General features: G+C 36.0%; 1 protein-coding gene across 2 annotated transcripts in view; it reads right to left on the bottom strand.

The window, feature by feature from the left end:
• LOC126365768 (serine/threonine-protein kinase PRP4 homolog) overlaps window positions 1-17,626 on the bottom strand; it is a 266,407-nt gene that overhangs the window by 112,683 nt on the left and 136,098 nt on the right. Inside the window, exon 18 of one of the 2 annotated variants that reach the window (XM_050008287.1) lies at window positions 14,359-14,440. The gene's annotated coding sequence lies outside the window, so the exon portion shown is untranslated. Of the gene's footprint in view, window positions 1-3,480; window positions 14,441-17,626 lie in introns of those variants that run through there. The other variant, XM_050008286.1, reaches the window with a different exon arrangement.

Here is a 17,626-nt window from a genome sequence, read left to right as displayed (position 1 = left end):
GCAACTGGTTATTTTGCTGCCTAGGAAACAGAATTTCTTAACTTCATCTACTTCATGATTATCAGTCCTGCTGTCAAGTTTTTCGTGTCTTTCTTTGATTTGCTCTTAGTCCGTATTAAGATCTCATCAGACAGTTCATTCCAGCAGAGCATGTACTACTTCTTCACTTTCACTCAGGATAGCAATGTCATCAGCAAATCATATCATTGATATCTTTTTACCTTAATTCCACTACTGAGCCTTTATTTCACTTGCTTCATTGCCTCTTCTGTGTACAGATTGAACAGTAGGGGTGAAAGACACCTCCTGTCTTACATCCTTTTTAATCGGAGCTCTTCATTCTGTGTTGTTCACTCTTATTATTCCCTCTTTGCTCTCATACATGCTGTATATTACCTGTCTCTCCCTATAGCTTACTTTTATTTTTCTCAGTATTCTGAACATCTTGCACCATTTTACACTGCCGAACACTTTTTCCAGGTCAACGAATCCTATGAACATGTCTTGATTATTCTTTAGTCTTGCTTCCAATATCATCCACAATGTCAGAGTTGCCTCTTCGGTGCCTTCACCTTTCTAAAGCCAAACTGTTTGTCATCTAACACATCCTCAATTTTCTTTTCCATCCTTCTGTACATTATTCTTGTCAGCAACTTGGACACATGGCCTGTTAGGATCATTGTGCAATAGTTCTCGCACTTGTCAGTTCTTGCAGTCTTTGGAATTGTGTGGATGATATTTTTCTGAAAGTCAAGATGGTATGTTTCCAGACTCGTACATTCTACACACCAATTTAAATACTCGTTTTGTTGCCACTTCCCCAATGGTTTTAGAGATTCTAATGGAATGTTATCTCTTCTGCCTTGTTCGATCTTAGTCCTCCAAAGCTGTCGTAAGTTCTGATTCAAGGTTGTTTTGACATTCATGTATGCTGAGTCAGTCCTTCTGACAATCATTTCTTTTTTGATTTCTTCATATTTTACAAGCAGCCACTTTGTCTTAGTTTCCCTGCACTTCCTATTTATTCATTCCTCAGCGATTTGTATTTCTGTACTCCTGAATTTCCCTGAACATTTTTGTATTTCCTTCTTTCATCAATCAACTGAAGTATTTACCCACAGTTTCTTCGGAGTTACCTTCTTCGTACCTATGTTTTTCTTTCGAATTTCTGTGAATGCCCTTTTTAGGGACGTCCCTTCAAATGTACTGCCTAATGAATTATTCCTTATTGCTGTATCTATAGCCTTAGAAAACTTCAAGCATATCTCGTCATTCCTTAGTACTTCTGTATCCCACTTCTTTGCGTATTGATACTTCCTTACTGAACTCTTAAACTTTAGCCTACTCTTCGCCACTACTAATTGTGATCTCAGTCTATATCTGCTCCTGGATATGTGCTACAATCCAGTATCTGATTTCAGAATCTCTGTCTGACCAAGATGAAATCCAACTGCAGCTGGTCTTTTCAAGGATACATCCTACTACTGTGGTTTTTGCACAGAGTATTCTCTACTACTAAGTGAAATTTATAGCCCAAGTCAACTAGCTTTTGTCGTCTCTCATTCATTGTCCCAAGCCCATATTCTCCTGTAACATTTTATCCTTTCCCAGCCCCTACAACCGCAGTCCAGCCCCCGGGATTGTTAGATTTTCATCTCCCTCTACGTACTGTATTACCCTTTCAATATCATCATATATTTTCTCCTTCTCTTCATCTTCTGCTTGCGACGTTGGCATGTATAGCTGAACTATCATAGTTGATGTTGGTTTGCTGTTCATTCTGATAAGAACAATCCTATCACTGAACTGTAACACTCTCTCTGCCCTAAATTCTTATTCAGAATGAATCCTGCTCCTGTTATACCATTTCTGCTGCTGTCGGTATTACCCTATACTCACATGTCCAGAAATCCTTGTCTTCTTTCCACTTCTCTTCACTGACTTCTACTATAACTAGACTGAGCCTTTGCATTTCCCTTTTCAGATTTTCTAGCTTCCCTACCATGCTCAAACTTCTGACATTTCAAGCCCCTACTCGTAGACCATTATCCTTTCGTTGGTTATTCAATCTTTTCCTCACAGTTACCTATCCCTTGGCAGTCCCCTCCCAGAGATCTGAATGGGGGACTATTCCAGAATCTTTTTCCAATGGAGTGATCATCATGACACTTTTTCAATTACAGGCTACATCCTGTGGATACACATTGTGTGTCTTTAATGCAGTGGTTTCCATTTCCTTTTGCATCCTCATGCCATTGTTCATTGCTGATTCTTCCACCTTTAGGGCAGTTTCCCACCGCAAAGATAAGAGAGAGCCCTGAACCTCTGTCCACTCCTCTACCCTCTTTGACAAGGCCGTTGGCGAATGAGGGCGACTTCTTATGTCTTCGGCCGTCAATGTTACAGAGTACAATAATGTTAATATATTCCACAACAACAAAACCTTAAAGTGCAAGCTATGAGGAATGAACCTAGAGGGAAAAAGTCAAACTCATACACAGTCTTTTAAGTTGTACTATCAAAGAAGATGGGCATTTTTAGCTGTAGAATTCCTTTGTCTTGTGTGTTTTCTTTGTCTTTGTGTGTGAACATCAAAATGTATACATGGCTTTTGCAAATGGCAACAGACTTTGCTCAACAATCCCACACCTTTTGCACACATAACAACACATTTGAAAAATTTATTCAAAATGCAACAAGAACATCACAACAGAATCATAAAACACAAGCTTTTTCTCCTTTCACATATTTCCCTTTGCATCTGTTGTAACAGCAGTAATTCATCACTGTTTTTATGATTAAATAAATTGCACAAACTCAACTAATACCGCTAATATTAAATTTTTAAACTCTGCAGAAAGATTATGCAAACAGTGGTATCTCAAGATGACTTGTCAGTCCCAGTTTAATGTTGAAAATATGTACAGAAACCAATGCTCACTCCAGAGAAATTTACTCAACGGGTCTCAGAGGTTTATCTTATCTCTTTATTATAAGTTTGCAACTTGCGAAAGATGGAAATATGTGCTGCATTTATGAAGAGAAACCAATAATCAAACAAAATAGCTATTTGTGCCACAAGCAAAATTACTTTTAATTTGTTCTATGTACTGGTCACTCATCATCTGTATGTTGTTAATACCTAGCTTAAAAAGAAAAAGTAGAAGAAAATTTAAATATTATACTTGATACAAACTGTTGCATCAATATATCAAATATAATAATGGTATAACAGCGATCTAGGTGAGTACAAAAGTATCTAAATTTTTGTCAGTTCTAATATTTCATTAGGTTCTTTGTGATTACTTAAGAAGCATAAAAGGTAAACAATAAGAATGTAAATAAATTTTAATGGTAGAAAGATTAATCCGACACACACTATAAAATGTTTGCACAGTATAAATGTAACTGTTGACATGTACATCTAATGAAAACACAGCTGGGATCGATATGTTTAAAATAAAATGAAAAAAATGCAGATTCTCTATCAGCAATTTTTTTATTTTGAAATCCAGTGTTACACTTCAAGCAGTATTCAGAATAATAGAATAGTAGATGGTAATAACTCCATCCAAAAATTACACTTGACCTGAATTATAAGCAGGGCTCGCAGAACCATTACTTTAGAATTTCAAAGTACACTGTTTTAAAATGTTCTATATACAGAAAACTCCCTAAAATTGTGCAAGGGCAAACTGGTGAGACTTATCAGGTACTATATTTGACATCTATTGAGATTTTAAAATTCTCTCCTTATGTACACTATATTCTGTGACTTTGATTCAGCTATAAAATAAGTTTCTCTAAGAATAATGTCGCACTCCAGAATGCCAGGTGATGAATAAACTCAAAACTCAAAAGTTCTAGTAATTTTGACAAACATTTTTGTATCGTAACCAATTATTGATTGAAATACACATTTCTGGTTTTTAATGCTACGTAACGGAGTCATCTGATAATTCCTATTGACTAATTGACTATAAGAGCTTTATTCTTCCCATAACACAAATACTTTATGCTGATATAGGTGTTTTGAGCCTGCACATATTTAGTTTTATTTTATTGAGATCTGAAAACACAACATGTTTTATGAAATCATTCCTGTGTGCGAAATTAGGCCTCAAACATGTTTTATCTATTGTAATCTTTACTTTAGCCTCTAGAAGGTTAGACCTTTTAGGACTTATGTTCCAACTTTAATTATTCACCCAGGAAGTAACACACACTCTTAATAAAATATGATGCTCTGGCCACAGAACAAATGGGCAGTTAGAAGATTTGTGGTTACATAAACAGAAGAAGAAGAAGCTGATGATGATGGATGTGGTGGCACTGTAAGTCATCACAAAAACTGAATGCAAACAATGCTTTTAAAAATTTCGTGGGAAACTATACAAATGTATTAGTACGAATGGAGAGCACTTTGAAGGGGATTGAAGGTTTATGCTTAAAATTTGAATAAACAGATTTTTTTAAAAAGTTCGCTTCTTTTGGGTACCCCTCATGTATTCTATTACTTAGCCTACACTGGACATCTTACAAATAAGATGTGAGGAACAGATATGAGTAGGGCAATAAAAAGAGATGCCTTATGTATATTAGTATATAAATTCTGAATCACTGTAACAATTCACAGTTCAATAGACATTAGACCCTGAAAATGTAATGAGAAATATCTATCTCTGACAGCCAGTAAGTAGTACGTGACTGGTGCTCACTTGGTAAAGTGGGAAAAAGACAAGTAGTAAAAGTATCAGTAAGTACTGACAAAAAATGCCTGTAGCATAGGTATGCTCATAGTATATATAATGTAAAAGATTAACATCTAAATTAAAAACTGTTATAAAAAATACGTATATCCTTAGGTTCAATGGATAAGTGTTAGAATACAAATCTTAAGTTCTATAATTCAATCTCTAGTCACACCAACTATTTTTTCTACCACTTATAACTTCTTTAACTTACGGCCATGATTAGTTAATGGAAAAAATTCTAAGTACTACTCTGGTTCGGAGTCAATATTATGCTGAATATCCACCTGACAGCTTCCAATAAAAAAAAAATATCTGTGTTTCAAATCTTCCTTCATAATGGTACTAATCAGGCTGATCCTGATCTTGTTTACCCGAGCAACTGGGTCACCATGTTTTGAAATTGAAGAATATATTTACAATAGACACTACCTGTTAATTCACTGTTTTATAAGATTTTATGATGTACATCTGAAGGGGGGGGGGGGGGGACATTCCTAAGTAGAACTGTGCACACTGAGAGGCGGTATCTCTTTACATGAAATGAATGCTTACCTGCTGCACTTTGTCCTAACACTGTTGACTCACTAATATAAACATTAAGAATTTTCTTTACTCTTAACCATTTGTGATAAATTTCACAAAAGTATTGTTTCATGGAATACACAGTGTGTTTCAGAACGACTGTACGGGTTCTAAGGCTTTATAGCATTTATTACATTCAACTTACAGTTATAAATAATACATCAAATGAAAGAGCAGCTGAAAAAGTTTTTCTTACAAGTGTTCACTTAGGTGAAATGTCAAATCATCACTGAAGACCACACAATCCAGAATATCTTCATCGTCATGCAGCAACGTTTATTTCAACGTTGACACAAAAACTGTGTGCTGTAGGCTTTTTACAGCTTGTAACAACTGCAGACGATAAGGGCGTAGTTATAAGTGTCTCCTTAATGGTCTCCACAGACACATCATTGGAAATGCTAAACCACAACTAGACATCCAAGCTGATTTGGTGCTATGCGTGAACAGCTCTCACTCGTTCAGCACGTTCTTCAGTTACTCTTGGTCGTTTCAGTCTCTTCCCTTTATGTACAGGCACACAAACAAAACCGTTTGAGTTGCTCTTTCATTTACTGTTTTATATTTGTAAGGTGAAAGTAATAAATGCTACAAAGCCTTAACATCCATATATTTATTTTGAAACACCCTTTATTTGTTCACTGCTCAGGAAATTTAACTCCTACTTACTTGCTCCCCTTGTAATACACACCTTTGTTTTATTTTGCTATCATCATCCCAAAACATTAGCTTGTATATCTGTACAGGCAATGCTCTCACTGAGGCACCTGTGCAAATACTCCTGTAGAATTTCCCATAAGCAGTGGCTTCATATAGCCACATTATAATTATTTCCTGTCTTTCTCTACGTACAGGTACTTATGCAGCAATCCCTATTAATGAATTTTCAAATTTTAATTCTGCCCTGCTCTTTCCTTGTGATGTTCTGTATACAATGTTCAAATCGTGTGGTAATGTACATCACATTTGCATTCAAAATCTTCATCTGAACTTAGTTTGTACGGAAATAGCAATTTTCAGACTTCAAAAAGGAACTAAGTCTCCTGAAATCCAGATCTTAAAGAGAACTCAACAGAACCTATTTTCTTAGTCCACCCCCTCCCCCCTCTTTCTAAGACTGCAAACTTTCTCTGTCAAAGTGGTTTTGATGCTACTGTTCTGAACTGCTGCCTGTACTGGATCTGTCCCCTCCACTAGTCTGCTGTTTATATCAACAGGGGTCCCTCAACATGATTGACTTAATGATAAACAAGAGCTGTTATCTTCTGTTCTCTTAAGCAGTCTTTACCATTCTTCTCGTACACTTCAGTTATGGAAACAATGCACAGCACAATATTTCAAATATGATTACTTATCTCTAAAACAATTGTTATCAATATGGGGCATTATACTTTTCCTTGTATTGTCAATCATGGTTTAGCATGCTTTATGTTCTTAACACCACTTCTTTCAAATACTTACACAATCTTCCTATTAGCTGCTGCACAAAAAGTATCAGATCAGTAACTGGTTTCATCTCCCAATTAATGTTATTCTTATCTGCAATTCTCTTCAGTTTTATCTTTCATGCCATAAAAATGAAACTAATGTAAGAAAATGTGCATTTAGAAGATGTATCTACAATGCTGATAAAAAGTTTCTCTTATTGACATGAACACAAAAACGGTTTTGATAAATTCAACAATAAAGTGAGCATTATTTTCAAATGGCTCAAGTGTAAGGATGTGCCTGTATATAAAAATGGTAACAAGAAATGGATCTACTATTGCAGCATTAATTAAATTTGCAGCTCAGTTTGTTTCAGGATCTTTCAAAAACCTTTTACCTCTATTTGCCATTGCCACACCAATCTAAACAAAAGTGTAATACTCTGGAACACACAACCAAGCACACGACGACTTGAAATTGTATGTAGGATGGGGAAAAAAGTCTTAATGTAAATATGTGCTCTAATTTACAGCTGATCAAGAATGGCTTAACTCATGGTTCAGAACAAGGATCAATTCTTTTTTTGTGTATGCTTCCTGCATAGTGACAACAGACTCAACAGAAGAATTGGGAATGTAGAACTTGTGTGTGTATAAAGGAACTCTCATTCCAACGAGAATAGTGTGCTTGTATATACAAGGTCTCCCTAGCTCGGTGTTTGGTGAGCAACTACCATGTGGAAGACCCAGCTGGAATTTGTGCTACTGCTAGGATTTTACCTTGCTAGGACTGGAACTAGATGCACTTAGCCTAATAATACCAACTGAGGGGCTACTTGAACGAAAAGCGGTAGCTCCACGGTCTGGAAATCTGATAATAGCAGCAAAGGTTTTACGCTGACTCCATGTCCCCCCATACTGCATCCAAATGACACCATTGGCACAGGATGATCCTGCAGCCAGTCAGCACTGCTTTGGTTCTCAGGGCCAGAATATGGATGTTGTAAGTAAACAAAAAAAAGACATAAAAACATGTAAATTTATGCAAACAAAATTTCTCAGACAAATGATTCTATACTAAATTTAGAAATTTCTAATGTCAGTTAATAAATTCTTACATTTTACAGTTTAAAGGCAGATAATAAGAGGGAATATAACAATAACGTTTGTTCCAAAAAGAGTCAGTACATTTCTAATAAGGAAGCTATCCTGAGCAGTAAATGCAAGTATACAATCAATTACGATGTATTATGCATGTATGTATTATGATTAGACTTAAGATTTTTAGGTGAATTTTTTATTATTTCAACAGTTATAAATGGCATACAAATACAATGTGAAATAAACACTGCCAACTGTGATTTTCTTGCATCTTTTTCCAATGGCAGCATATTTTTTTCAGCAGTAGTATCTCTTCCCATTCTTCTGCATCCAACTCTTTCACTACTGACTTTTTTTACTCTATTTTTCAGACACACTGATGAAAGTTTGGATTTTGGCATCAAAGAATTTCTCATGAAAGACACGTATTTAAAAGTCAGCACATGATTTTAGAGTCTGAGAAATAGTGAGGAATATGACTCAATGGATGTCAAAGTGGGCTGTTATGTGGCTGGTTGGTTGAGTTAGGGGAGGGGACCAAACAGTGAGTTCAACAGTCCCATTGGAAGGACAGGGAAGGAAGTCAGCTATGCCCATTCACAAGAACCATCCCAGCCGAGCTAATCAGTCCCATCGGATTGGGAAGGATGGGAAGGAAGTCGGCCATTCCCTTTCACAGGAGCAATCCTGGCATTTAGGTGAAGTGATTGGGGTGATCATGGGAAACCTAAATCAGGATGGCTGGATGTGAGTTTGAACTGCCATCCTCCCAAATGCGAGTCCAATGTCCTAACCACTGCACCACCTCGCTCAGTATGGTTATGTGACAACATCTCTGAATATTTACTTTATCTCATAAAAATAAACATTTTTAATCATCACAAATGAACTTCAAATATTAATAATACTTCAGTGACTCCTGCTTTATTTACTCCCCACTTCCCTCCCCCTCCCCTGCACTCCAAGATTATTGCAAAGCCTCCACTTATCTCCTAACCTGTTTTCTGGATAATTACCTTTCTTCTCGATCATATCCTGAAGTAAGTAGCACCATGCCATATCTCCAGGCAACTCAAATAATTTCTCATGCCACTGAGATTAATGCTATATTTTCACTGTTTCATCTGAATTGCTTATACATCCCTACCAGAGATCTTCAGCCTTATCGGACACACGAGTCAGCACTTGCTAGCATAAAAGCTCATCTACTGTCTTCTTTTCACATTCCAATTTTTCTAACTCATCATCTTGCTGTGGCTGGAAGCTCATGTTGCTGCTTTTGCACATTTAAAAATTCAATTCGAGTTTTTAAGACTCCATGTTCTGCAAAACACAACATTCTTCCTTTTTATTATTTAGCCAAACATGTTTTGATGTATTTTACAGAAATAAAATGAGACCCACTGAGGATGATACAGAGATACTGAAACATGTTTGTATAGCTGACCATATCTGTGTATAGAATAAAACAGGGAAAATATTGCATTTTGCAGAAGACAGAGTTCATTCACAGAACGAGAGACCTATCATCTCCAGCCTGGAGATGACAGGTCGGTCTCTCCACTGTGGATGGAAGCTACTATGATGACTCAAGGGACAGTAACTTCCAATGGCTGGTATGTTTCAGCACCTGTTGGAAACAAACTTTTGAAAACTCCTGACAGAAAGTAGAACTGTGATGAGGACTGCTGTTAGTGGGAGTAGGAGATCAAATTTGGGGAATTAGCTTATGCTCTAATGGATGTAGGAGATGAATCGTAAGCCCTATGCAGTGGAGGTGAAAGTTGGGAGTGAGAGAGCCTCAATAAGACAAAGTTATTATACCGAACAGCAAGCACTAAAGCACTCACTAGTGCAGTATCTTCTGTGGATATTGAATTATGCTCAATTTAACAGGTTTTTAAAGTACTGCAGTTTAGTGTATGCACACTTCCTCTGTAAAAATACGGTGTATAACAACAGTGTGTGGGGATCCATATCACTACAGAGAAGGGATGTGTATACTGATGCCTTCCTAAAGATGAATAATAATTGCAGCCGAAAGTTGTTATATAAGAAAAGAGAAACATAAAATAACATATAAAGTATAAATGTAGAGATACTGTTCATTGGTTTTCTCTTTAATTTGCATATGGTGAGCCACATCGTACATTGAAGGAAAACGTGCAGCTTTAGTGAGGGACAGTGATTACAGTAGCTTTACAAAAGAAAATACCTGTTCGAGTGTGGTCATACCCACTCGATGGGTTGCTGGCCTGCCCTATAGATGCAAAAGAGGAGTATCCCCCACCATACCCTGCTACCCCCCCCCCCCCCCCCCCCACTAGATTGCTGCTGCTACTCATCATGCCTCATTGCATTCTGGACGGAGCAGCTGGAGATAGCAGTAATGTGTACGCAAGATGTGCCTGTGTGTGTGAATGTGGTGTGTTTTTTCTCCTTTCTGAAGATTTTGGCTGAACACTCCATATGTAACAGTTTCTTCTTTGAGCCTGTCTGCGACCCATGTGTCATCTTTACAATGAGTAGTAATCAATCCTTTTCAAATATTGTTGATATTCCAACGTGGCCTTTCCATTGTTCAATTTTACAAAATGAAAACATGCCTCAAAACAATCATTTACAGAAATGCTGAGAGTAAGCAAATAAATAGGAATGTGGCTGTCAGCAGAATGATTATGTAGGAATTTTGTTGCAAGGTCTTACTGGGGTGGGGAAGCTGGAGGGAAGATAAAATAGTATCGTAAATGTAACAATAATAAAATCTACCAATAATCTGACTTGTCTGTCAGCTAATATTCTGTGTATCATACATATAACACAATGGCATATGTGTATTCCCTATTTTTTTTTCACTTGCTGATTGTGGTCGTATCATTTTCACAAACATTTGAATATCATATTTTTAACCTATGCCATATGGAATTTAATTAATTTATTTCCTTCTTATGATGTTAATTAATAACAGAGAAGGTTAAAAATATTTGCACTAACCACTGTAAATGGCTAGAATAAAACCGTAAATGTAAAGACAACTGTGTTAAAATAACTTGTTCATTTAACAAAAGAAACCCCAAAGCAATCAGGCTTGTGAGCTACTATGTGTCTAGGAAATTAAAAAGCCAGAAAAAAAGCCATCTTTCAGTTGACAACTTGACGGCTAAATTACTTAGAAGAATATCTTAGCATACTGCCTAACAAATGAACATACAGCATAAACACACATTATCAGAAATGGAATTTAAAATATAAATTTAAAGGCCTATGATTGTTAATTTTCTGTTTAACAAATAGGACAACGGAGGACAGGGAGTAAGAGGTAGTCATTACCTTGCCATCTGCTATTTCAAATACAATAGTGGAAAGTAAAGAACAATACATTAAAGTACTTGACAAAATACAAAATACTTGCACAGGTAAGTTCATAATATTCTAAATTTAATTTATTTGCACGTATCTAAGTAAAACAAAAAAGGAGAAAATTATCACAGAATTGAATTTAAAAAAATATTTCCTGCAGCTGTATGGTATTATCTAAGATTTTTGTGTTACTTCACTTGTAGGTAATCTGCGAATCTGAATATCGGGAATGTGATGGCAACATGACAACAGCGCTTCATTGAATGGAAAAAAACCAAATACCTTGACAGCCATGGCTTGCATGGGAAACAATCAGTAATGTTGAATTGGAAAAGGGTTAGATAGACACTGTCTGTCCAACAATTCAACATAATTTAATTGTATGTTTTATTATAAATGCATTAATCAATGCTAAAAATATACTTCTTGTAAGAAACATCATCTTGCAAATAGGTCTGAGAGAAAAATAATTATTAACGCAAGAATAGACCACATGCCTCACAGAATAACAGTGCAAAATGTGTTTGGTTTCTTCTAAGCTACAGAGTATTATATGTATTATTTGAAATGCAGAACACTTACTTGTGTCACACCACAGTGCTGCCATCAAGGTGTAACACTCTAAATTAAAAATGTATACAATCAATCTGCTGAAGATTAGATAAGTAGAATGAATAATAAATCAAGAGGTACTGCATCTATGAGGAAAGATATTTATGGTACAATGTGGAAGGAATCGGTTGATGCAACACATCTTGAGGCATCAAGGAATGGTTAATTTGGTAACGTAGGGCAGTGCAAGTGGTAAAAAACAGTGATGAGAGACAAGGGTGAACCACAAAAAGTAGGTACAAGTTGATGTAGGTTGCGACAATCAAGCAGAGACAAGAAGACTTGCACAAGATAGGCTAGTGGGGAGAGCCACATCAAACCAGTCTTCAATCCGAGGATGACAGCAAGAACAACAAATGTCTGTTGCAGCAAGTACAGCTACAGAAGTACACCATTTTATGTTCATAAGGAAATATTATATGTTCTAGTAAAAACAGTCACTTGCCAAGATCTGAAAGTATTTGATTGGTGTGTAGCATTATTAAATACACACCTTTTAAAATATCTGTTGTCATTTCTTTTGGTGGTTGCAAGTCAAATGAAATAAAATTGTGATTAAAACCAAGGTGAATGAATTACCTAAACTCAATTACAAGACAAGGTTTTCTCTTAAAATTCGTCATTCAAAAAATTATGGAGTTGTCTTATACTCACATATTGAACTATTCCTGCTGAGGACAACATTTTTACATTCATATAGGTGTCGTCTTACATTTACTAACAGAGCTTGAGCAAGTGAAGGTAGGGCAAATGATACTCATGCTCAAACAAGTTCAAGGTTTCCTGATACGTCAAAGCACTTGATATAGTATCGTCCTTGGTCGACAATCATGTGATCTTTGACTCGCATGGTGCTAGTGCAAAGAATAAGTGAAAAACTATCAACTAGCCACCTCAACAATCCATTGCTCTGCTTATGATTTGAAAATTTTGTGGCACACAGGAGGACATGGAATTAAATGCTATTATCTTACAAATTCTTGTTGCATTTGAACAAGTTGGCAATAAAAGTTCTCATACGTGTATGGATACCGTGCACAAACATTTATGGTATTTGTTACATGAAGTTAAAAACATTGAAAGGCAAAAATGTTACCTTTCAAAAACCATCAATTGGTTCTGAACGCAAGTCAATATTTCATTTGATTATGAGATACCGTAATGATTTCTCAGGTGGGTTGCAAATAAAACGTTTAATCAGATTTAGATAAAGATGGTGACATTCAAATGAAACAAGAAAGAAAATTATTCCAGAACTGAATGTCTAAAAAAACTAAACAGACCATATTAAACTGACAACAATTGTTATCATGAGAATTAACTGCAGCGGCAAGACCTGTCGTGGAGATAGTACCAACCCCTTTGTGGGCATAGTACCAACAGGTACCATTAGATCGCAGGATGAGCAAAATTTTAAAATTTTTACTGAAGCATAATTGCAATCTTTTATTTAGGTATTAGTTGGTGGTGTTACATATGACCTGGACCCTAGCAGATATTGCAGTCCATGCTTCAGAGCTGCTCAGCACAGCATTATGAAAGGGTTAGAGAGGGAACAGTGATCGGCTTGGCTGAGAATTAGGATGGGTGTGGTGAGGGGAGCAGTGAACACACAGCAAATTATGTCAAGCTGCCAACTGTGGAAACCTATACTGCCACAGTTTGCCTGAATCCATTTGAATTAAATTTACAATTGGACAAATGTACAACAATGGTATACATTTCTGCACAAGACAGTAAAGTCCAGGTAGGATGAGAGGCATACTTATGTGTTCCCTGCAGTAATGTTGTCGATGCTCACCGTGAAGTATAATGGGAACGAATATGGTAGGGAGGGATCAGTTGACGCAGCCAAAGAGAGAGCAGCAGGTAGGCAATATGTTCGGAAGGAAGAAACACACTAACATTCTGACATCAGTATAGAAGTAAAATCTGATATGAACATTTGCAATCTCTGTTTTCTTTGTAACCAATAACCTCAGATATAAAATTCACAACTGTGCTATTAGGACGACGATGATTAAAAGTAATGATACCACAGATGACAGACTTAGTACACAAAAAGACAGAAGATTTTATTTCTTCTAATATCATGAAAATGAATGAATCATTAAATGGCCTAAACCTCCCCTCCCCACACCCATTCTAGTTCTCAGCCAAGCCAGTATGATTTCACCTTTTATTCAGGGCCATCTTATACTTGGGTAGATACAGTATATCATAGCCATAAAAAGAATAACTTCCATTACAAGAAAAAATTAAAAAACTAAAAAAAAATCTGTAGAAAACTTTTCAAATAATATGTTCACAAACAATATTAAAATATTGTCCGCAAAGTGCCACCAGAAGTCAATTAACAAATTTAAAAGGTGTGTGTTCCCTGAATCCTTAGTTTTTCCTGCTAACACTGTAGAAAACTGCATATTGCAATTTTCTCCATTTCACATGCTTGTATACTCACCTACCACTTCAGTATATGAGAAAAATAAATTAAAACCTTCAAAAAGAGTTAAAAGAAATACCTTGGGATGCTTAAACTTGGTCTTTGCCAAAGAAGTAAAATGGTCTGCATCCGTAAATCTTCATAACCAAGGAGTCGTTATGCTAGAAAAGAAAGTGTGAATTAGTAACATGATTTCAAAGACTGTGACATACCATAAGGGCACTCTTCACCCTATATCTACAGAACCTCTATAGATTACATTATAAATTGCACAACTGCAAAGCAAGCCAGCATAAAAACTGAAGAAATAATTTGTAGAAAACAAAAGGAAAAAGTTATCACTAGCAAATGTTCTCTGAGCTAATAGTATTTAATTTACATGTATGTATATGGAATTTATCCTTTCTTTACTTCAATTTGCATCTAAAAAACTTACTAAGTAGTTAACTAAAATAACTTCAAAACTATAATTTAAAAATAAGACTAGAATTAACCTAATATTGTGGACGTAAATGAGTATCAGTCTAATGAAAAAAGGCAGTCTTGAGGAAAAACCAGTTTTATTGCATTGGATAACATCAGTATAATTTAAAAGCACTGTATGACTGGTTAGGAATAAAGGTACATGGTAAACCCTGACCTATTTAAATAATACCTACCAATTATTTACAATTCAGTGTAGTTGCATGCAAGTACAAAATGTCACAAATTTGCTAGCTTTAGGACCAGAGGTTTCTCTTCACCTGGCAAGAAATAAGAAAGGGTTGTCAGAAATGAGATTAATCAGGAATTAATGAGGAAAAGTGGTCCAGAATTCTAAGTCAAGGGAATCTCAGCATGGTAGCGATATATGGAAATGACACAATATAACTGTGCCATGAGTGTTCCAGGATTACCACCATATATTAGATAAACAAGAATTTAACATGGTAAAATGACAGATGCAGAAAATAGTAGAGAAGCTGCAATAAAACAAATTTATTTTCTGCAACAAAACTACATATAAATCCAGGAAGTAAAAAAAATGGGGCAAGAAATGAAAAATAGATCAGAGAAAACACACTCAGTTGTTGTAACGATGTGAGTGGGGCACAGAAGTGAAAAAGAGTAGACAAAAACAACAGGCATTTGCAAAAACTGAATAAATGTGCATCATCAGACAATAAATACACTTTATAATTTGTTGTGACCTACAAAGCTGTCGGTGTTAGGAGGAAGAACTCCAGCTCAACAGATGGTGAAAAGGCACCAAGGCCGTGACCATTGGGTTGTATAGCACACATTGTGACAGGTTACAACATGTTACCACTTTAGAAAACACTGGCTGCAAGTACAGATCTCCATTGGAAACTCTGGACATCACGATAACTTTAATTTAAGTTACATGTCTACTAGTGTATGGAGTTGTTCATGTAACATGTGAATCCAATTTGAACAGTTTGTCACAATGACAAAGCTTAAAAACAAATGATAGTGTGGCAGGAAGAGGAAGAAGAAAATTCTTCCAAGTAGGGTTGTCAAGATTGTGTGCTTCATATCAAGGAAATCACAGTCCTGTGAACCAACAGACTGAGGAATTTCTAGATAACATAGTATGGCAACATGATATCAAGTGTAGGAGTATGTCATCTGATGTTCACAAACAATGTCTATTCCACAATAATTATTGCTTAGCACCACTATATAACTCAACAATGATCTGAAGCACCAACTTTCTGCTAACATGAATGGCCTATGCTTGCACTCAAGTAGTTTAAAGATGGATGCTTGTTCTGAGAAAGGTATTAGGCTCTCACCATAAACCCAGTTTCAATCTAGGACAGTACTTTCATTTTTGACATCTTCACTGTCCTCTACATTCCTCCCTATTGCAATATGCATTATTGATCCTGTGTGTGTGTGTGTGTGTGTGTGTGTGTGTGTGTGTGTGTGTGTGTGTGTGTGTGTGTGTGTGTGTGTACAACCATTTACTATAATTCATTTTCACTTTTCATGTATTCCACAATATCCCCTTTTCCATTTATCTTTTGTTTCTATTTGTAAATGGTATTTTATTTCAAATGTGGATATTAATTTTAACCTACAAATCATCAATGACGCATGACCAAGGCCACCCACACTGGGAGGCTGGCCCCTCTCCCAGCTCTCAGGGAAAGGAAACAAAAGTGTAGTTTCTTTTTTCAAGAAAATGATTTAAAAATCAGAATCGCGCAGGTTTTTAACAGGGCCAGAACTGAATTTTTTTATGGCTACTTAAAAGTCACCATTCATCTTCTAAAATATTAAAATACTCTGTACACCCCATACCCCCCCCCCCCCCCCCCCACACCCACACACACACAAACTATAGTTTTGTATGGGCATCCTTGCTCATTTCTAATAGTATATTGGAATATGAAGTTTGGTGAGCCTTAGTTCACTGTTATTTTCACATTATTTCCAGAGTCTTGTGCCTCTCCCAATTTAAACCATTGAGTCAATTTTGTACCATCTAGGATCTGCATATTTTAAGATGGAGGTTTTTTGAGTGGAATTGAGAGAATCAATTGTATTATTTAATTTGTGTGAGACTCACTCCATTTGTTCCTACTTTAACAGCTGCAGAACAGGCTGTATATTGATTACAGATACTCATATTTTGCTGAGTGTCCTTTAAATGCACATGTCTACCCATATTTCCCTGTCCATAGTGACACTGTCAGTTGATTTTTTGTGACATGCCACAGATGTGACAAAATAAAAAAGCTGAGCACCACTAATGTGAAACACTGATAGGTTTTATATTTGAAAATGGATTTCAGCAAAATTATGAGGTTACCAACAATATTTTGACAATAACAGAAGAAATAAGCCTGATGTCAACAAAAGAAATATTAATTAGTTACAGCACTATTAAAATATTAAGTTTGACATGCTCAGAATGATTTGTGGGAGAAAAGGACAGTCTAGCTTGTTTCATTGAAATATTTTTGGATTAAAGGAGACCACTCACAAAAAGGCAGAAGTGTTGAGTTGTCAACAGGCACACACAAAATAAAGGAAACTTGCTAGGTTTCAGAGTACTCCGAAAGCATACAAGTTTTCTCTCATTTTGCGTGTGCCTATAGACAACTCAATGCTTCTCCCTTTCATTGTATGATCTCTTTTAATCGAAACGTATTTACATTCTACCAGAAATTTCCTACAACACTTGTTCCACTAAAAGTTACAAGAGACAAAAAATGTTTAATGTCATTATATAAAGTTCAACATTTTTCTTGAGGTGAGTATTATTAACAGAAGGAATCCACAAACTGGATTATATTGGGTTAGGTGTGTTACTTTAGGGAAGATTCTGGTCTACTTTA

Source organism: Schistocerca gregaria, chromosome 4 (genome assembly GCF_023897955.1).
Source record: "Schistocerca gregaria isolate iqSchGreg1 chromosome 4, iqSchGreg1.2, whole genome shotgun sequence".
NCBI classification, from domain to species: Eukaryota; Metazoa; Arthropoda; class Insecta; order Orthoptera; family Acrididae; genus Schistocerca; species Schistocerca gregaria.
Note: the sequence above shows the minus strand (reverse complement) of the source record. Positions and strands in the feature narration are given on the sequence as shown.